Source organism: Arachis stenosperma, chromosome 2, assembly GCF_014773155.1.
Source record: "Arachis stenosperma cultivar V10309 chromosome 2, arast.V10309.gnm1.PFL2, whole genome shotgun sequence".
In the NCBI taxonomy this organism is placed as follows: domain Eukaryota; kingdom Viridiplantae; phylum Streptophyta; class Magnoliopsida; order Fabales; family Fabaceae; genus Arachis; species Arachis stenosperma.
The window spans coordinates 72,759,318-72,781,164 of record NC_080378.1 but is presented as its reverse complement, the minus strand read 5'-3'; the positions used below and the strand labels follow the sequence as shown (position 1 = coordinate 72,781,164).

General features: G+C 42.5%; 1 non-coding gene across 1 annotated transcript; it reads right to left on the bottom strand.

Moving 5' to 3' along the window:
* Positions 1-10,214: 10,214 nt before the first annotated feature.
* Positions 10,215-10,322, bottom strand: LOC130963775 (small nucleolar RNA R71). The gene has a single exon (XR_009079894.1). It is a non-coding gene; the product is annotated as a small nucleolar RNA R71 (small nucleolar RNA).
* Positions 10,323-21,847: the final 11,525 nt, after the last annotated feature.

Here is a 21,847-nt window from a genome sequence, read left to right as displayed (position 1 = left end):
AAGAGGACATAAAGAAGCAAAAAGAAACTGAACAAGATCTGAGAAGGGAGGCTCGCAAGCGCAGAGAATTAGAAGAAAAACTGCGGAAAATAGAGGCCAACCTGAAAGATCGGACAGAACGCGACACCACCCCCGAAGGCAACCATGATCCCTTCACGCAAGAGATCATGAAGGAGAAGGTACCGCGAAACTTCAAACCACCTGATATGGATCTCTACGACGGCACCACCGATCCAAGTCACCACCTCAGCAACTTCAGAAGCAGAATGTACCTAGTTGACGCCTCCGACGCGATTCGGTGCAAAGCCTTCCCCACCACTCTCACCAAGTCAGCCATGAAGTGGTTCGACAACCTGCCACCAAGATCAATCACCAGCTTCGAAGACCTAACCAAAAAATTCCTAACAAGGTTCTCCATTCAAAAGGACAAGGCAAAACATGCCCCCAGTCTACTCGGGATCAAACAAGGTAACCAAGAAACTCTCCGAGAATACATGGAGCGATTCAACAAAGCCTGCCTGGACATACAACACTTGCCCACTGAAGCGGCCATCATGGGACTAGCAAACGGCCTAAAAGAGGGACCGTTTAGCCAATCCCTATCCAAACGATACCCGACCTCCCTATACGAGGTACAGGAGCGGGCAGAAAAATATATCAACATGGAGGAAACCTCCCAGCTAAGAGACTCTTCTAGGAAGGAATTAACCTACCCACTCCGAGATCGAGATCGGGAACAGAAGAAGAAAGAAGAACCCAACTCGGACAAGCCACGGAAGTACCACAACTACACCCCCCTCCGAGTCTCCCTGGTAGACGTCTACAGAGAAGTATGCCACACCGAAAAAATTCCACCGCCCCGACCTCTAAAACACAAGAGAGCGGGGAGAGATCGGTCCGAATACTGTGAATATCACAAGCTCTACGGTCATTCTACTAACGACTGCTACGACCTAAAAAACGTTATAGAAAAGCTAGCCAGAGAAGGAAAACTCGACAGATACATAGCAGAGAAAGGAGAAGAGACCAGGAAGAGGAGGCGGGGAGATAACGAAGATCGGGCCGAACAAACCCCACGAACCCCCGAAAGACACGTTCACATGATAAATGGAGGTTTTGCAGGCGGAGGAACATCCAGATCCTCACGAAAAAGACACCTCAAAGAAGTCTATCATATCCGAGAAGACAGCCCCCTGCCTGAGTTACCTGCTATCTCATTTACCCGAGAAAATGCTCAAGGGATAATCCCCGGGCACGACGATCCAATGGTAGTCACCATTATCCTAGCAAACGCCAACTTACATCGGACCCTGATTGACCAGGGAAGCTCAGCAGATATCCTGTTCAAAACGGCATTCGACAAGCTCGGACTTGAAGAAAAAGAACTAAAGGCCTATCCCACCGACCTATTTGGGCTAGGGGATACCCCGATCCATCCCTTAGGATACATCCCGCTACACACTACCTTTGGAAGAGGCGAGCAATCTAAAACATTAAGCATCGACTATATTATAGTCGACGTCACTTCGGCATACAATGCCCTCATTGGGCGACCAACCCTAAACAGACTGGCAGCTATAGTCTCAACCCCACACCTCTGTATGAAGTTCCCTACCGCAAAAGGAATCGCTACCCTAAAAGGCGACCAAAAACTAGCGCGGCGATGCTACAACGAAAGCCTGAGCCTAAAAGGGAAGGAGGTCAACACGATAGAACTCGGACGAGTGCAGTCCCGAGAAGACCTTCGACCACAACCAGAGGGAGAGACCGAAAAAGTCCAGATTGGGAACACACCTGAAAAAATAACAAACATAGGAGCGAACCTCAGAACGGGCCTAAAAGAGGAACTCATAACCCTCTTAAAGGAGAATTCCGACCTCTTCGCCTGGAAAGCCTCCGACATGCCAGGCATAAGCCCCGACCTGATGTGCCATAAGCTATCAGTTTACCCGGGATCCCGACCTGTCCAACAAAGACGCCGGAAGCTCGGACCCGAGCGCATGCAAGCGATAGAAGAACAAGTACAAGCACTACTAGAGGCAGGGTTTATTAGGGAAGTAAAATACCCCCTATGGCTTGCAAACGTGGTCTTGGTAAAAAAGCCCAACGGAAAATGGAGGATGTGCGTCGATTACACAGACCTCAACAAAGCCTGCCCCAAAGACCCATATCCACTACCAAACATCGACGCCTTAGTAGACGCAGCCTCCGGCTACAGATATCTCTCCTTCATGGACGCATACTCGGGATACAATCAAATCCCGATGTACGGACCCGACCAAGAAAAGACCTCGTTCATAACCCCAAGGGCAAACTACTGCTACGTAGTAATGCCCTTCGGGCTGAAGAACGCAGGGGCAACCTACCAGAGGCTAATGAACAAAGTGTTCTCAGAGCACATCGGACTACAGCTAGAGGTGTACGTCGACGACATGCTGGTAAAGACACAAGAAGACAGAAACTTGCTGACCGACCTCGCCAGCGTCTTCGGCACCCTCAGAAAACACAACATGAGACTTAACCCGACAAAGTGCACCTTCGCCGCAGAAGCCGGAAAGTTCTTAGGCTTCATGCTGACTCAAAGGGGCATCGAAGCGAACCCGGACAAATGCCAAGCAATACTCAATATGAAGAGCCCGACGTGTGTCAAAGAAGTACAACAACTGAATGGAAGGCTAGCCGCCCTATCAAGATTCTTGGCAGGATCAGCGATAAAATCACTACCTCTCTACTCGCTCCTAAAGAAAGGGAAACCCTTCTCATGGACCCCGGAGTGCGAAAAAGCCTTCCAAGAATTTAAGGAATTCCTCGGGCAGCCACCAATCCTAACCCGACCTTTAAAAGGAGAAGAACTCGTACTATACCTCTCGGTTGGAAATCGAGCAGTCGCCTCAGCGTTAATACGCGAAAATGATCAAGGACAGCACCCCATATACCTTGTAAGCAAGGCACTACAAGGGGCCGAATTAAACTATCAGAAGATAGAAAAATTCGCCTACGCCCTATTGTTCACAGCTCGGAGGCTCCGTCCCTACTTTCAAGCCCACACCATCAAAGTCCGGACAAACCAACCCATGAGACACATCCTGCAAAAAACGGACCTAGCAGGACGAATACTACAATGGGCGGTAGAACTGTCCGAGTTCGACCTCCACTATGAAGCCCGGACTGCCATAAAATCTCAGTATCTAGCCGACTTCATCGCAGAATACACTGAGACCCCTGGAACCCCACTCTCATGGAACCTGTATGTCGACGGGTCCTCAAACAAAACAGGAAGCGGAGCCGGGGTTATACTCGAAAGCGACCAAGGAACGCGGATAGAACTATCCCTAAAATTCGAGTTCCAGGCTTCGAACAACCAAGCCGAATACGAAGCCCTACTAGCAGGTCTAAAGCTAGCCGAAGAGGTCGGAGCCAAGAGAGTCACGATCTTCAGCGACTCCCAGGTCGTCACGTCACAAGTAAATGGAAGCTACCAGGCCAAAGATCCAACTTTGAAAAAATACCTGGACCAAACACAGGCACAATTACGCCACTTTTCAGAAATACAGATCCAGCACATACCTCGGGAACAAAACGCCCGGGCAGACGCCCTCTCAAAACTCGCCAGCACCAAGCCCGGAGGTAACAACAGAAGTCTCCTCCAGGAAACCTTACAATCACCCTCCGTGATAAGAGAGGAAGAAACGCTAAATATATCCAACCAACAGCAAGGATGGATGACCCCCATACTCAACTACCTGAAGTCGGAAACTCTCCCCACCGAAAGAAAGGAAGCTAAAAGACTCACGAAAGACGCCCAGAATTATACACTAATTCACGACGTATTGTACAGAAGAGGATTCTCAAACCCCCTCCTTAGGTGCATCCCGACCTCAGAAACAAAGAGCGTCCTCGAAGAAGTCCACGGAGGCATGTGTGGGAACCATCTCGGAGCTCGGGCATTATCCAAGAAAGTAGTCCGAGCCGGATTCTACTGGCCGACCTTGCAAAGAGACGCAGCGGAATTTGTGAAAATATGCCCCCCCTGCCAAAAACACGCTAATTTTCACAAGGCACCACCCGAAGACCTTATCAGCATCACCGCACCATGGCCCTTCGCAAAATGGGGACTTGACCTACTCGGCCCGTTTCCCCAAGGACCGGGGCAAGTCAAATACCTCATAGTAGGGGTCGACTACTTCACAAAGTGGATCGAAGCTGAACCCTTAGCCACCATTACGGCTCAGAAAAGTCGCAAATTCCTATACAAAAATATTGTCACAAGGTTCGGAGTCCCCTACTCCATCACAACAGACAATGGAACACAGTTCACGGACACAAGTTTTCAGAACTTGGTGGCCGAACTAAAAATCAAACAACAATTCACCTCAGTCGAGCACCCGCAAGCCAATGGACAAGCAGAAGCTGCAAATAAAGTCATCTTGGCCGGGTTAAAACGGAGACTCCAAGAAGCCAAAGGGGCATGGGCCGAAGAGCTCCCCCAGGTGCTATGGGCATATCGGACAACTCCACACTCTACAACGGGAGAATCGCCATTCTGACTATCTTACGGGATGGAGGCAATGATTCCTATCGAAATAGAGGAAGGGTCACCCAGAGTCATCTTCTACAGCGAAGAAGGTAACCCGCAGGCACAAAAGGAAGAACTCGACCTCCTCCCCGAGGTCCGAGAAAGAGCCCGGATCCGAGAAGAAGCCTTAAAACGGCGAACGGCCCTCAGATACAATCAGAAAGTAATAAAGCGAAGCTTCTCCATTCACGACCTGATTCTAATCCGAAATGACATCGGAACACAAAAGTCGGGAGAAGGAAAGCTAGCTGCAAATTGGAAAGGACCCTACAAGGTAACGGAAGTTTTAGGGACAGGCTATTACAAAGTATCCGACCTAGAAGGCAATGAGCTGCCCAGGGCCTGGCACGCCTGTAATCTAAGACGGTACTACAGCTAGAAAAACTTAACCCGAGGTGTACTCTTTTTCCCTACAAGGGTTTTTTAATGAGACACCCGGTTAAGTAAGACACCCGACCTAGTCAAGGGTAAAACACTCTGTAAATATTCTTTCTTTTTTAATACTAATCAAATTTCTCTATTTTCTTTTCTTCTTCCTCATGATGAAACAAATCAAAGTACCCCGCCAAGGCGCATTAATTTATGCTCGGCAAAACGCAAAAAATCATTTGCCAAAAAGACCGCACAAGGTCGGCAAAGATAAAGCGACGAGGTTCAAATTAATGTGAGAAGTTATAAAGTAACTCTGAAAAGGTTCAAAAAGCCAAATAAAAAGAGATTACAAAAATAACTTAAAAGGCCGACCAACGACAAGGTCGGACCCAACAAAAGGAAATACTCGAACATCCGAGGTCCGAGGAAAAACCCGGATCCAAGAAAGAAGCCTTAAAGCGGCAAAGCCAAGATTTCGAAAACGCTTACTAAAAAGTTGCTATACAAAAACAACTAAAAAGTACAAGCGAAAAAACGAAATCAAAGGAAGAGGCAAAGCCAAGATTTCGAAAACGCTTACTAAAAAGTTGCTATACAAAAACAACTAAAAAGTACAAGCGAAAAAACGAAATCAAAGGAAGAGGCAAAGCCAAGATTTCGAAAACGCTTACTATAAAGTTGCTATACAAAAACAACTAAAAAGTACAAGCGAAAAAACGAAATCAAAGGAAGAGGCAAAGCCAAGATTTCGAAAACGCTTACTAAAAAGTTGCTATACAAAAACAACTAAAAAGTACAAGCGAAAAAACGAAATCAAAGGAAGAGGCAAAGCCAAGATTTCGAAAACGCTTACTAAAAAGTTGCTATACAAAAACAACTAAAAAGTACAAGCGAAAAAACGAAATCAAAGGAAGAGGCAAAGCAAAATTTCAAAGCGCTAGCTAAAAAAGTTGTTATCCAAAAACAACTAAAAAAGCATAAAAGCGGAACAAAAAGTCAAAACGCGAAATAAAACACCGCATAATAAAGCTAAAAAGTTACTACAAGTAGCTAAAAGTAAAAAAGTGTCCAAAGCGTTCACAGAAACCATCCAAAAGCAAAAGAGCCCACAGGCCGGGCAAAAAACCAAAAATAAAAGATTACAGAGGATCAAGGTCCTTTCCGGACTCCACATCAACAGAAGGCTGCGGAGGAAACATAGAAATCGGGACTGCATCAACGGCACCGTCATCCCGGCTTGAAACCTCCACACCAGATCCATCCCCGGCCAAAGGTGAAGTCGGGTCCGCAACCGGAACCTTGAGGTCGGACACCGGAACCTTGGGATCGGACACCGGAACCTCATCCTCATTGGGAGCAGGAACAATCTTTCCCTCCACAACAACGTTATCCGTACTAAATAAGCTCAGATCCAGGTCAGGAGCAAGAACCCGGACCTGAGCCTTCAAATTCTCGAACATAGCATCCATACCCTTAGCCACATGGCCTTCCAGCTCGTAAAAATCATCCTGAGCAGATTGCAACTTCTCCCTTGTCTCCACAAGCTCGGCATATATCCGAGTATAATTCTCCGTCGCCGCCTTCGCCATCTCCTTGGACGCTTTCGCTGCCGCCACAGCCGCGGTAGCTTTAGCTTTCTCCTTCTCCAAAGAGGCCTCCAGCTCCGTAATCCTAGCAGCCTTCAGCTCACTAATCTTCTCGAACTCGGACTGAGCCTTCTCAAGTCGGGAGCTGGTCGCGCCAATGGGGGATTTCTTGAACTCCCGGGCAATAGCAGCATGAAGACTGGCCATCCGAACACAACTCCGCGCCATATACTGAAAATGATGCTCCATAGACACGTCATCAGTAGAGATAAAAGTCTGAGGGAGAATATGCTGTTCAATCCAACCGAGAGCATCGAAATCCTTATCATTAAAACCCGCAAGTTCTTGAGAGGTCTTCTGCTTCTTGGGGGGAGGACCCGATAACGGGGGAGGAGAAGAGGTAGCAGGCCCGGAGGTCGGAGTATCTTGACTTATAGCTCGGAACTGGGGAGTCGGAATAGTCTTCGACCGAGTCTGAACACCCACAGTAGTCTTCTACGGAGAAGATCGGGCAGAAGCCTCCCCAGCCTCGATATTTCGAGCAGCCACAAACTTCTTCGTCCGACAAAGGAACTTCATGGAATCCGCCTGAGAAGACATCTCTGCAGAAATAAAAAGAAAAGGATTACCACAACAGAAATTCTACCAAAAACAAGCAAAACCAAAATACTGAAAAAGAAGAATCTCGGAGAGGTCGGGAAACTACCTAACTCGGAACGGAGAAGGCTTGGATCCCCCAACATTTTCTTCGTATCCAAGTGAGGTGCCCGACCCCATAAACTGCTCACCACACCCACAAAAGCCTGCTCAACCTCATCTAGACTCTCAAAAGTATACTTAGCAGACACTACGTTCTCCTGCCAACAAAGAGGAAAAGAAGGCTCCCCACTCTCATCCAGAAAGAAAGGTCGGCCGTCTCCAGTAGCCCGGACCTTGAAATAAAAGTTCTTGAAATCATGAAAGGACTCATCATAAAGGGTACAAAACTTCCTTCCCTGGTTAGCCCTAAAAGAGACCCAAGACACCTTCCCTCCACCCGACCCCGGCTTCGTCAACACAAACAAGTAGGAAAAAAGAGAAATAGAGGGAGCGACGCCCAAAAACTGACACAAAAGTTGAAACAGCTTTAAAAACGCCCAAGAATTTGGATGGAGCTACGTAGGGGCAAGGTTACATGACCACAACACCTCGGACTCCAGGTCGGTAAAAGGAAGTCGGACACTCAGCTTAGAGAAAAAACAATCATAAGCATAAAAGAAGAGCTTCTCGGAACTATCTAAAGGCGGAAAGCAAACTCTCTCCTCGGAATCCGGGGCTACTAGTTCATAATCCCTCTCAGACTCTCTATTCTCACATATGCTACAGTGCCTACGGAACCTAGCCAAATATTCAGAATCTACCACAGAAGGGACTTTTAGAGGAAGAGGGTCTACCCAACCAAGACCACTAGGAATCTTGGTCGACATCGCTTGAAGAACCTTTCGAGACATAAAATTTTTACCTACAAGGAAGAAATACAACAGCAAAACAAAAATCACATAGAGAAGACAGCAAAAAACCCATTCAGCAAAACCCAAAAACAAAAAACGCCAGAGAACAAAAAAGAGCCCCCCCCATATACAAACAACAACGGCGGCGCCTCTTTTTGGGGCAACCCAGGCATAAAGAAAGAAGAAACAGACAAAGAGCCACACAAAAAAATAGAAAGCATATGTGCACAAAGAAAAGAGACGGGAACAAACCTGGAAGAAAGAAAGAAGACGACGAGCTCCGAAGCAAGGAGAACGAAACGGCGGCACAGAGGAAACCCCGGAAAGACGCACGGAAAGATTCAGGGAAGAAGAACAAAGAGAAAGAAGAAGCGGTGCTCGAAAAAGAGATGGCGAAAACTTAGAAAAACAGGAAGGAACAGAATAAACGAAGAAAAAGGAAGGGAGCAAATAAATAATGCCTTTACAGAGCCCGAACGGAAATCGAGGAGAAACGGTAAAATGCAATAAATGCAGGAACGGCCATTTTTGAATTTTGAAAAACAACTATGCCCGAGCTCGACCTCCCAAAAAGGACGAACTCGGGCAGGGGCACTGTTCATACCCTGACCGAGCTCCTCCAACTCGGCAAAATCCATGAAAGGTCCGACCTCGTCCCCAAGGCCCATGCCTGAGGTCGGACCTCAGACAATAAAGCTAAGAAGGCCCATCAAAAGGAACGCAGCCCAAAACCTAAAGGCCGAAAAGGCCTAGCAAAGGCGGTTCCACAAAGATAGGGATAAAACTCCCGAAAGATAAGATAAGATAAGAATATCTTATCCAGGGAAGATCACGGCCAAACTACTATAAATACACTGGAGCACCCAGGTATGAGACACATTCCACATTCTACACATATCTGCTTGGACCCATGCTAACTTAAGCATCGGAGTGTCATTGCAGGTACAACCACCAACCGCCAACACATCAAGCTCGGGTCCCTGACCCCCACCTCGGGCATCTCCAGACGACCGAGCTACACGTTTCAGGTAACCCTCGGAACAATATCTTTTCAATAAAATCTTTTTCAAAATCAATTTTTTTCCATTTTCAAAAATACTTGCTATCAATTAATGATTTGATTCAACATTTCAAGTATGTTGCCTTTTCTGTTGAGAAAGGTTTAATGTTTGAATCATATCTTTCCTTGTTAGCCAAGTCATTAATTTTTAAAATCAAATCTTTTTAAATTGTTTTTCAAATCATATCTTTTCAATCACATCTTTTTAAAATCATATCTTTTCAATCATATCTTTTTAATCACATCTTTTTCAAAATAGTTTTCAATCATATCTTTTTGATTTATAATTTCAAAATCTTTTCAAAAATCACTTGATTTCTTTTCCACTCTTAGTTTTCGAAAATCAATTAGTATTTTTCAAAATATTTTTAAAATTTTTTACTTAATTTTCGAAAATTTCTTCCCCTCTTCTCACATCCTTCTATTTATGGACTAACACTATTCTTTAATGCACAATTCGAACTCCATCTTTCTTGATAAGTTCAAATTCTCTACTTCTTCCTTCTATTTTTCTTTTCCTCTGACACCTCAAGGAATCTCTATACTGTGACATAGAGGATTCCATATTTTCTTGTTCTCTTCTCTTTCATATGAGCAGGAGCAAAGACAAAAGCATTCTTGTTGAGACTGACCCTGAACCTGAAAGGACCTTAAAGCGAAAGCTAAGAGAAGCTAAGGCACAACTCTCTGTAGAGGACCTAACAGAAATCTTCAAAGAAGAAGACATGGCAGCAGAAAACAACAACAATGCCAACAATGCAAGGAAGGTGCTGGGTGACTTTACTGCACCTACTCCCGACTTCTATGGGAGAAGCATCTCTATCCCTGCCATTGGAGCAAACAACTTTGAGCTTAAGCCTCAATTAGTTTCTCTAATGCAACAGAATTGCAAGTTCCATGGACTTCCATTGGAAGATCCTCATCAGTTTTTAGCTTAATTTTTGCAAATCTGTGACACTGTCAAGACTAATGGGGTTGACCCTGAAGTCTACAGACTTATGCTATTCCCTTTTGCTGTAAGAGACAGAGCTAGGATATGGTTGGATTCACAACCTAAAGAAAGCCTGAACTCTTGGGAAAAGCTAGTCAATGCCTTCTTGGCAAAGTTCTTTCCACCTCAAAAATTGAGTAAGCTTAGAGTGGAAGTCCAAACCTTCAGACAGAAGGAAGGAGAATCCCTCTATGAAGCTTGGGAAAGATACAAACAATTGATCAAAAAGTGTCCCTCTGATATGCTTTCTGAATGGAGCATCATAGGTATTTTCTATGATGGTCTGTCTGAACTGTCCAAGATGTCTTTGGATAGCTCTGTTGGAGGATCTCTTCATCTGAAGAAGACGCCTACAGAAGCTCAAGAACTAATTGAAATGGTTGCAAATAACCAATTCATGTGCACTTCTGAAAGGAATCCTGTGAACAATGGGACAAATCAGAATAAAGGAGTTCTTGAGATTGATACTCTGAATGCCATATTGGCTCAGAACAAGATATTGACTCAGCAAGTCAATTTGATTTCTCAAAGTCTGTCTGGAATGCAAAATGCACCAGGCAGTACTAAGGATGCTTCATCTGAAGAAGAAGCTTATGATCTTGAGAACCCTTCAATGGAAGAGGTGAATTACATGGGAGAACCCTATGGAAACACCTATAATTCTTCATGGAGAAATCATCCAAATTTCTCATGAAAGGATCAACAGAGACCTCAACAAGGTTTCAACAACAATAATAGTGGAAGAAACATGTTTAGCAATGGCAAGCCTTTTCCATCATCTTCTCAGCAACAGACAGAGAATTCTAAGCAGAACCACTCTGACTTAGCAACCATGGTCTCTGATCTAATCAAAACCACTCAAAGTTTCATGACTGAAACAAGGTCCTCCATTAGGAATTTGGAGGCACAAGTGGGACAGCTGAGCAAGAAAATTACTGAACTCCCTCCTAGTACTCTTCCAAGCAATACAGAAGAGAATCCAAAAGGAGAATGTAAGGCCATCAACATGGCCGAACTTGGAAAGGATGAAGAGTCAGTGAGCGCCACTGAAAAAGACCTCAATGGACGTCCACTGGCCTCTAATGAGTTCCCTAATGAGGAACCATGGGAATCTGAGGCTCACACTAAGACCATAGAGATTCCATTGGATTTACTTCTGCCATTCATGAGCTCTGATGAGTATTCTACCTCTGAAGAGGATGAGTATGTCACTGAAGAGTAAGTTGCTAAATACCTTGGAGTAATCATGAAGCTAAATGACAAGTTATTTGGTAATGAGACTTGGGAGAATGAACCTCCTTTGCTCACCAAAGAACTGGATGACTTGTCTAGGCAGAAATTACCTCAAAAGAGACAAGATCCTGGGAAGTTTTCAATACCTTGTACCATAGGCACCATGACCTTTAAGAAGGCTCTGTGTGACCTAGGGTCAAGTGTAAACCTCATGCCTCTCTCTGTAATGGAGAAGCTAGGGATCTTTGAGGTGCAAGCTGCAAGAATCTCACTAGAGATGGCAGACAATTCAAGAAAACAAGCTTATGGATTTGTAGAGGATGTTCTGGTAAAGATTGAAGACCATTATATCCCTGCTGATTTCATAGTCCTAGAGACTGGGAAGTGCATGGATGAATCCATCATCCTTGGCAGACCCTTCCTAGCCACAGCAAAGGCTCTGATTGATGTTGACAGAGGTGAATTGATCATTCAAGTGAATGAAGAATCCTTTGTGTTTAAGGCTCAAGGATATCCCTCTGTCACCTTGGAGAGGAAGCATGAAGAGCTTCTCTCAAAACAGAGTCAAATAGAGCCCCCACAGTCAAACTCTAAGTTTGGTGTTGGGAGGCCACAACCAAATTCTAAGTTTGGTGTTGAACCCCCACATTCAAACTCTAAGTTTGGTGTTGGGAGGTTCCAACATTGCTCTGAGCATTTGTGAGGCTCCATGAGAGCCCACTGTCAAGCTACTGACATTAAAGAAGCGCTTGTTGGGAGGCAACCCAATGTTATCATTATCTATTTTCCTTTGTTATTTTATGTTTTCTGTAGGTTGATGATCATGAGAAGTCACAAAATCAATTGAAAAAGCAAAAACAGAATGAAAAATAGAAAGAAAAATAGCACACCCTGGAGGAAGACCTTGCTGGCATTTAAACGCCAGTAAGGGCAGCAAATGGGCGTTTAACGCCCAGTCTGGCACCATTCTGGGCGTTTAACGCCAGAAAAGGGCACCAGACTGGCGTTAAACACCAGGAAAGGGCAAGAAGCTGGCGTTAAACGCCAGAAATGGGCACCAGCCCGGCGTTTAACGCCAGAATTGGCATAGAGAGCATTTTTGCTCGCCACTTGGTGCAGGGATAAATTTTCCTTGACACCTCAGGATCTGTGGACCCCACAGGATCCCCACCTACCCCACCACCCTCTCTCTTCTTCACCCATTCACCAATCACCTCAACACCTCTTCCCCAAAAACCCCTCACCTATCAAATCCCATCTTTCTCTTCACCACTCACATCCATCCTTCATAAAACCCCACCTACCTCACCATTCAAATTCAAACCACTTTCCCTCCCAAACCTACCCTCCCATAACCAAACCCTACCCCTCTCTCCACCCCTATATAAACCCATCTTCACTCCCTTATTTTCACACACCTTAAACACTACTTCTCCCCCTTTGGCCGAACCACAAAGCCACCTCCATCTCCTCTATTTCTTCTTCTTCTACTCTCTTCTTTCTTCTTTTGCTCGAGGACGAGCAAACCTTTTAAGTTTGGTGTGGTAAAAGCATTGCTTTTTATTTTTCCATAACCATTTATGGCATCCAAGGCCGGAGAAACCTCTAGAAAGAGGAAAGGGAAGGCAAAAGCTTTCACCTCCGAGTCATGGGAGATGGAGAGATTCATCTCAATGGTGTATCAAGACCACTTCTATGAAGTTGTTGCCTTGAAGAATGTGATCTCTGAGGTCCCTTTCAAACTCAAAAAGAGTGAATATCCGGAGATTCGACATGAGATCCGAAGAAGAGGTTGGGAAGTTCTTACCAACCCTATTCAACAAGTCGGAATCTTGATGTTTCAAGAGTTCTATGCCAATGCATGGATCACCAAGAACCATGATCAAAGTGTGAACCCGGACCCAAAGAATTGGCTTACAATGGTTCGGGGGAAATACTTAGATTTTAGTCCGGAAAATGTAAAGTTGGCATTCAACTTGCCCATGATGCAAGAAGATGAACACCCTTACACTAGAAGGGTCAACTTTGATCAAAGGTTGGACCAAGTCCTCACAGTCATTTGTGAAGAGGGCGCCCAATGGAAGAGAGATTCAAGAGGGAAGTCGGTTCAATTGAGAAGGCATGACCTCAAGCCCGTAGCTAGGGGATGGTTGGAGTTTATCCAACGCTCAATCATTCCCACTAGCAACCGGTCTGAAGTTACTCTAGACCGGGCCATCATGATTCATAGCATCATGATTGGAGAAGAAGTAGAAGTTCATGAGGTTATAGCCCAAGAACTTTATAAGGTGGCGGATAAGTCCTCTACCTTGGCAAGGTTAGCCTTTCCTCATCTCATTTGTCACCTCTGTTATTCAGTTGGAATTGACATAGAGGGAGACATCCCCAATGATGAGGACAAGCCCATCACTAAGAAAAGGATGGAGCAAACAAGAGATCCCACTCATCATGAAATCCCTGAGATACCTCAAGGGATGCACTTTCCTCCACAAAACTATTGGGAGCAAATTAACACCTCCCTAGGAGAATTGAGTTCCAACATGGGACAACTAAGGGTGGAGCACCAAGAACATTCCATCCTCCTCCATGAAATTAGAGAAGATCAAAGAATCATGAGAGAGGAGCAACAAAGGCAAGGAAGAGACATTGAGGAGCTCAAGCACTCCATAAGATCTTCAAGAGGAAGAACAAGCCGCCATCACTAAGGTGGACCCGTTCTTTAATTTCCTTGTTCCTTATTTTTTTGTTTTTCGAATTTTAATGCTTATGTTTATCTATGTTTGTGTCTTATGATCATTAGTGTCTTAGTGTCTATGCCTTAAAGTTATGAATGTCCTATGAATCCATCACCTCTCTTAAATGAAAAATGTTCTTAATTGAAAACGAGAAGAATTGCATGAATTTTAGATTTTATAACAGATTAATTATTTTGATGTGGTGGCAATACTTTTATTTTCTGAATGTATGCTTAAACAGTGCATATGTCTTTTGAATTTGTTGTTCATGAATGTTGGCTCTTGAAATAATGATGAAAAAGGAGACATGTTACTGAGGATCTGAAAAATCATAAAAATGATTCTTGAAGCAAGAAAAAGCAGTGAATACAAAAAAAAGAAAAAGAACGAAAAAAAAGGGAGAAAGAGAAAAAGAAAGAAAAAGAAAGAAATAAAGTTGTGATCCAAGGCAAAAAGAGTGTGCTTAAGAACCCTGGACACCTCTAATTGGGGACTCTAGCAAAGCTGAGTCACAATCTGAAAAGGTTCACCCAATTATGTGTCTGTGGCATGTATGTATCCGGTGGTAATACTGGAAGACAGAGTGCTTTGGGCCACGGCCAAGATTCATAAAGTAGCTGTGTTCAAGAATCATCATACTTAACTAGGAGAATCAATAACACTATCTGGATTCTGAGTTCCTATAGAAGCCAATCATTCTGAAATTCAAAGGATAAAGTGAGATGCCAAAACTGTTCAGAGGCAAAAAGCTAAAAGCCCCGCTCATCTAATTAATACTAATCTTCACAGATGTTTTTGGAATTCATTGTATATTCTCTTCTTTTTATCTTATTTGATTTTCAGTTGCTTGGGGACAAGCAACAATTTAAGTTTGGTGTTGTGATGAGCGGATAATTTGTACGCTTTTTGGCATTGTTTTTAGTATGTTTTTAGTATGTTTTAGTTAGTTTTTAGTATATTTTTATTAGTTTTTAGTTAAAATTCACTTTTCTGGACTTTACCATGAGTTTGTGTGTTTTTTTGTGATTTCAGATATTTTCTGGCTGAAATTGAGGGACCTGAGCAAAAATCTGATTTAGAGACTGAAATGGACTGCAGATGCTGCTGGATTCTGACCTCCCTGCACTCGAAGTGGATTTTCTGGAGCTACAGAAGCCCAATTGTCGCGCTCTCAACGGCGTTGGAAAGTAAACATCCTGGGCTTTCCAGCAATGTATAATAGTCCATACTTTGCCCGAGATTTGATGGCCCAAACCGGCGTTCCAAATCAGCTCAAAACTGCCCGGCGTTAAACGCCGGAACTGGCACAAGAATGGGAGTTAAACGCCCAAACTGGCACAAAAGCTGGCGTTTAACTCCAAGAAGAGTCTCCACACGAAAATGCTTCAATGCTCAGCCCAAGCACACACCAAGTGGGCCCGGAAGTGGATTTTTCTGTCATTTACTCATTTCTGTAAACCTTAGGCTACTAGTTCTTTATAAATAAGACCTTTTGCTATTGTATTTTCATCTTGGGATCTTAGATCATCTTTAGATCTTTGAATCTTTGGATCCTTGATCATTTTGAGTCTTTTGATCATGTATTGGGAGGCTAGCCATTCGGCCATGCCTAGACCTTGTTCTTATGTATTTTCAACGGTGGAGTTTCTACACACCATAGATTAAGGTGTGGAGCTCTGCTGTTCCTTGAGTATTAATGCAATTACTATTGTTCTTCTATTCAATTCAGCTTGTTCTTATTCCAAGATATTCATTCGCACTCAAGAACTTGATGAATGTGATGATTATGTGACGCTCATCATCATTCTCACTTATGAACGCGTGCCTGACAACCACTCCCGTTCTACAAGCAAACAAGGCTTGAATGTTTATCTCTTGGATTCCTTAATCGGAATCTTCGTGGTATAAGCTAGAATTGATGGCGGTATTCAAGAGAATCCGGAAGGTCTAAACCTTGTCTGTGGTATTCTGAGTAGGATTCAATGATTAAATGACTGTGACGAGCTTCAAACTCCTGAAGGCTGGGCGTTAGTGACAGACGCAAAAGAATCAATGGATTCTATTCCAACCTGATTAAGAACCGACAGATGATTAGCCGTGCCGTGACAGGGTGCGTTGAACATTTTCACTGAGAGGACGGAACTGTAGCCACTGACAACGGTGATGCCCAACATACAGCTTGCCATGGAAAGGAGTAAGAAGGATTGGATGAAGACAGTAGGAAAGCAGAGAGACGGAAGGGACAAAGCATCTCCATACGCTTATCTGAAATTCTCACCAATGAATTACATAAGTATCTCTATCGTTACTTTATGTTTTATTCATATATCATCCATAACCATTTGAATCTGCCTAACTGAGATTTACAAGGTGACCATAGCTTGCTTCATACCAACAATCTCTGTGGGATCGACCCTTACTCGCGTAAGGTTTATTACTTGGACGACCCAGTGCACTTGCTGGTTAGTTGTGCGAAGTTGTGTTTATGCCATGGTATTGAGCACCAAGTTTTTGGATTCATTACCGGGGATTATTTGAGTTGTGAAAAGTAGTGATCACAATTTTGTGCACCACCACCCGAAGCCCTAATAGATGATTCTCTCACTTCACTACTTCAAGGGCAAGGAGAGATGCAAAAGACGACAGTAGAACTCATGGCTACCTTGACCGAGGTAGTAAATAATTTAGCCTTCCTACGCTTCAACACTCAAAGTACCCCGATGGTCACATGTGGAGAATCTAATGAGGAGCATAGCATGAAGGAGAGATTAGAAACTCCGGTGGAAAGTGAGAAATGTGACTTGGTATTGGAATAATTGGAGAAAGCCATAATTGTTGAAGAAGAAGAAGTGGTTAAAGACTTAGGAGATATTGAGAGTCCATGGGAACCTCAAGCCATAGAGCCTCCTTCCAAGAAGTTTGAATTTAATATTGAGGAGGGTATACAACCTCCAAAGCATATCATGGTTGAAGACTTTGAAAAGGTTGATCAAGAGATGGATTCAATAATTGATGAATTTCTATCTACAATTGAATTCTCTCCCATTGGACATGAAATAAAGGCCAAAGAAGAAGGTACAAAACCTCCCATCCTTGGAACACAATGAAGAAGAAATTGAATTGGAAGAAAGCTACCAGGAGGAAGAGGTTGAAGTTGAAGAAGCTTGCCAAGAGGTCGAAGTAGTCAAAGAAGAACACAAGGGAGTGGAGCTTGCAGGATCATTGAAAACACCTCTTCCCCAAGCCATTACCATCCAACACAACATTGAAGTGGATAAAATTCTTATCCTTAAACTTTACTTTCCCACTTGAATATGGTTTGCTTGAGACGGATGGTCCACTTAGAGCTCTTTGTGGCTTTAAGAGCAAAAGGGAGATGGTTAGTGGTCGGAGTTGCCATGCAAGGTTCAATATGGTTGCATGCTCAAAGTTGAAGTGTAAAGATTGGTATAGAGCTAGATTGAATGGGTCTAGGAAGTTGTTTGGATACCTCAGTGAGAATTCAAATTGCTTACCACCCAGATGAAATAATGATGATCAACTTGAAGACGGGTATAGAAACAAGATTTGGGATCCCAACATACAAGAGGATCAACCCAAGCATGCACCTCGCCGACGCGTACGTGTCATTTGAATTTTTGGCCATCCACGCGTGGGCGTGACAGAAGGGCACTCGTCGTCTCTAAATGCTGCCTCTGGTACAAAAACTAGAGAATTGTAATGGAACTGTGCAGGTTTCGTGCGTCTAGCACGAAAAGTAGTCACGCGCACGCATGACTGATGCACACGCGTCATTGTCTCTTTTCTACATCTCACGCATACGCGTGACTGACGCGTACGCGTTGCCTCCTCATTCTGCTATCCACGTGTGTGCGTGGACGACGCTTATGCATCGAATCTCTTCTCCCATTTCTTTCTTCTTTCTTCTCTCCTTCTTCTTTCTTTCTACCTTTCTTCTTCTTAATTCCTTTCACTTCTCATCTTTATTCTCTTTCATTCTCTTTTATTTATTGCATTTGCATACTTTCATTTACTGCATTTTAAATTTACTGCTTGTTCTTATTTTCTTTTCTAAGTTCGCTATCTTTCCATTGGTGTTGAATATTTCTTCCATTGTTTTGGTGCTTCTTGACTTGTTTGATATTGTTGGGTGCTGATACTTTTAAATCAATGCTTAATCTTTTCTGATACTTGCGTTATTTGTGCATTGATATGGACTCACATTGTGTTTCATAACCCACTTTTTTTTCTTACTTATCGTTTGCAAATTTTGCCCAACACACAAGATTAATACTTTAGTCCTTCATAACTCATTCTTCATTATTTTTGTGCTTCATTATCATTAAGTTAGGATGGGACCAACTGCTCTCATGTTTCTCACTAATCTTGTCTGTGTCAATCCTTGTTTTAACTTGATACTTCCAAGTATTCTTTTCAGTTAATTATGCTTTGACTTTACTCTTGCATCAGGTGTTAGTTGATATGCCATTCGCTTATATTGCTTTCTCACTTACATGTTATAGCTACCATGTAGTTGAGAACCCCAATCTTATTTGGCATTAGCCTACATATATATTATTTATTTTGATATCTTTCATTTTGGGCTTAATCTTTTGTGTTTTTCTCTCCTTTCAGGATGGCCATCAAGAAGGGAAAAGAAAAACTTCTAAATGGGTGGTACACGAATCCTTACACTTTCATACAGCTGTACCAGCAAGTGCACTGGGTCATCCAAGTAATACCTGGGCGAGTCAGGGTCAATCCCACGAAGATTGTGGTTTGAAGCAAGCTATGGTTATCTTGCAGGTCTTAGTCCAGCGAATTAGAAGGAGTTGGTTTGAATTTTGTATAAGTGCCTATTATATTGGAAGGTAAACAAGAATAAGGAATTAAATGGAGTCAATAATAGGCATATGTTGAAGGATTGGAGTTGCTTTGCCTTTCAGAATTAACTCGGGTATTACTGTCTTCTCTGTTTGTGAATGACCTCTTTTATGGCAGGCTGTATGTGATCAAAGCCATTGCCCATGGTCATTGATCTCCTCTACTCCAGATCAAATGCCATTGCCTGTGGTCATTCAATCTGACGGAAGGTGAAGCTCTAGTAGTTCATTCTCTTGGCAATCCTACTCAAAATGCTACAGACAAGGTTGAATCTTCCGAATTAGAGAATCCTATTTCTTTGGATTATAGCCTATACCACGGAGACCCTAATCTCCCAGAAATCAGCTGAACTGGTGTCTCGAGAAGACCCCAACGAAGTCGTGGATTAGCCGTCTGAGAAATGTATAAACATAGCTATTGGTTCGTGCTTTCCGACCACATATGCACACGATCCCAAGTAGACGCAGATGTTTGTCAGGCACATTCGTCTTAGTATGATGAACAGAGCTGATTGTCACTGATCATCCTATTCACCATGTTGAAGAGCGAATATACATCTTAGAAATAAATCAGACACGGATTGAAGAAGAAACAGTAATACTTTTATTAATTCGTAGGACTCAATAGGGCTCCTCCCCTCAACCTAAAAGGTTTAGAAACTCATACTGAAAGCAAAATACAAAGTAAAAATTTAAATATAGTGTGTAAAAGTCTCTATGATATGTGAAAAATAACTCTAAAATACTAAACTAATGACTAGTAAGGGTAAAGCAGTCTTTTTAGTGCTAAAATCCACTTTCGGAGCCCACTTAGTGAGTGTTTGGGCTGAGCTTTAATGAGACTATAAGGCCTTTTGGGTGTGAAACACTGGCTTGGGGGTCCTCTCTGGGGGTTTGTACATTGGGCTATGCTCCATGGGCGCTGGACGCCATAAAGGGGACAGGAGGCTGGCGTTGGACGCCAGTTTTAGGCCTTCTACTCTACAGCAAAGTATGGACTATTATACATTGCTAGAAAAACCTGGAAGTCAACTTTCCATAATCATTAAGAACGCTCCATTTGAACTTCTGTAGCTCTAGCAAAGCTCTTCTGAGTACAAGGAGGTTAGATTTAGACAGCATCTACAGTGCTTTCTCTATCTCTGGATCAGACTTCTGCTCCTGCTCCTCAAATTCAGCCAGAAAATACCTAAAATTGTACAAAAACACAAAAAATCATAGTAGAATCTAAAAATGTGAAATTAACACTAAAACCTATAAAAGCTTAATAAAAACTACACGAAACATACTATAAACTTTATGAAAACTATCACAAAAAGCGTATAAAATATCCGCTCATCACAACACCAACCTTAAACTGTTGCTTGTCCTCAAGCAACTAAAAATAAAATAGGATGAAAAGATGACTAATATACAATAAATTTCGAAATTTCCAGTGGAGCTCAGGTTCAATTAGATGAGCGGGACTTGGTAGCTTTTTTGCTTCTGAATAGTTTTGGCATCTCACTATCCATTGAAACTCAAAATGGCTGGTCTCTTTTGGAACTTAGAATCCATATAATATTATTGACTCTCATAGTTTAGTTCTTTTTCATTCTTGAACACAGCTTTCAGAGTCTTGGCCGTGACCCTAAGCACTTTGTTTTCCAGTATAACCACCGGATACATTTATGCCACAGACACTTTAACTGGGTGAACCTTTTCAGATTGTGATTCAGCTTTGCTAGAATCTCCAGATAGAAGTGTCCAGAGTTCTTAAGCACACTTTTTTTGCTTTGGACCACGATTTTAACCGCTCAGTCTCAAGCTTTTTACTTAACACCTTCATGCCACAAGCACATGGTTAGGGACAGCTTGATTGAGCCGCTTAGGCTGGGATTTCATTCCTTTAGGCCCTCCTAACTATTGATGCTCAAAGCCTTGGGTCCTTTCACCTTTGCCTTTTGGTTTAAAGGGTTATTGGCTTTTTGCTCTTGCCTTTTGGTTTAAAGAGCTATTGGCTTTTTCTGCTTTTTCTCGCTTCTTTTTTGCAATATATATATATATATATATATATATATATATATATATATATATATATATATATATATATATATTTGCTGCTTTTTCTTGCTTCAAGAATTAATTTTATGGATTTTTCAGATTATCAATAACACTTTTCCTTTTTCCTCATTCTTCTAAGAGTCAGCTTCCTAAAATTCCAACTTCAAACATGCAGTGTTTATTCATACATTCAGAAAACTAAAGCAATGTCACCACATCAAAATAATTGACTATTCTTCTCTGTAAAAATTAAAAATTCATGTATCTTTAATTCTTCTAAAAAAATTCACTATTTTATTCATGTTTAATGATGATAAGAGGAATAATTTATAGCTAATTGGAAAAATAAAATTTACTTAATTACTACTAATGATTATGTAATCCTAAAAACTAAAAGACATAAAAATAAAAAATAAAAATAAATAAAGACTTAAATATTACTAGTGATCATGCAACTATAAATTAGGATGGAAATACGTGAGACAGGAATAGTGTAGAACCTATGCACAATTACTCAAGAGGGGGGGTGAATTGAGTAAACCAACAACAATGAATCTTTTTGCTGAATTTAAAGATGATATGCAAAAGTGTTATTGTACTAGTATTTTTCCAAGAGCTTAACTCAATTGCTAAGCATTTATAAGGAGCTTTTACTTTCCAATAGACACCAACTCAAATAAATTGATCAAGTTTTTCACCAATCGGACTTAAGCCACTCCTTAAGTACTTACGAAGCTACTTTACGATCACAATTTATTTGCTTAACGGTAAAAGACAATAATATTGAAAAGATGAGTTTGGAGAGATGCAAACGCTATTTAGAGTGGTTCGGCACAATTCTTGTCCTATGTCCACTTTCTTTCTCAATCGCAATTGAG